At 45.7% G+C, this 964-nt stretch overlaps 1 protein-coding gene across 1 annotated transcript in view; it reads right to left on the reverse strand.

Annotated features, from left to right (window-relative positions):
• The window catches only part of blm (BLM RecQ like helicase), an 18,222-nt gene that overhangs the window by 4,038 nt on the left and 13,220 nt on the right, over nucleotides 1-964 (reverse strand). The gene's annotated exons all lie outside the window — the stretch shown is intronic.

The following is a 964-nucleotide window of genomic DNA, read 5'->3' on the forward strand; positions in this document are numbered from 1 at the left end:
CACACAGACTGATCTATTTCAAGTGTTCATTCCTTTTAATTTTGATGATTATAACTGACAACTAATGAAAACCCCAAAATCAGTATCTCAGAAAATTAGAATATTGTGAAAAGGGTCAATATTGAAGACACCTGGTGCCACACTGTAATGTAGTTCTGTAGGCTACACAATCATGGGGAAGACTGCTGACTTGACAGCTGTCCAAAAGACGACCATTGACACCTTGCACAAGGAGGGCAAGACACAAAAGGTCATTGCTAAAGAGGCTAGCTGTTGACAGAGCTCTGTGTCCAAGCACATTAATAGAGAGGCGAAGGGAAGGAAAAAAGTGTACAAGCAATAGGGATAACCGCACCCTGGAGAGGATTGGGAAACAAAACCCATTCAAAAATGTGGGGGAGATTCACAAAGAGTGGACTGCAGCTGGAGTCAGTGCTTTAAGAACCACCACGCACAGACGTGTGCAAGACGTGGGTTTCAGCTGTCACATTCCTTGTGTCAAGCCACTCTTGAACAAGACACAGCGTCAGAAGCGTCTCGCCTGGGCTAAAAACAAAAAGGACTGGACTGCTGCTGAGTGGTCCAAAGTTATGTTCTCTGATGAAAGTAAATTTTGCATTTCCTTTGGAAATCAAGGTCCCAGAGTCTGGAGGAAGAGAGGAGAGGCACAGAATCCACGTTGCTTGAAGTCCAGTGTAAAGTTTCCACAGTCAGTGATGGTTTTGGGTGCCATGTCATCTGCTGGTGTTGGTCCACTGTGTTTTCTGAGGTCCAAGGTCAACGCAGCCGTCTACCAGGAAGTTTTAGAGCACTTCATGCTTCCTGCTGCTGACCAACTTTATGGAGATGCAGATTTCATTTTCCAACAGGACTTGGCACCTGCACACAGTGCCAAAGCTACCAGTACCTGGTTTAAGGACCATGGTGTCCCTGTTCTTAATTGGCCAGCAAACTGGCCTGACCT

Source organism: Micropterus dolomieu, linkage group LG22, assembly GCF_021292245.1.
Source record: "Micropterus dolomieu isolate WLL.071019.BEF.003 ecotype Adirondacks linkage group LG22, ASM2129224v1, whole genome shotgun sequence".
NCBI classification, from domain to species: Eukaryota; Metazoa; Chordata; class Actinopteri; order Centrarchiformes; family Centrarchidae; genus Micropterus; species Micropterus dolomieu.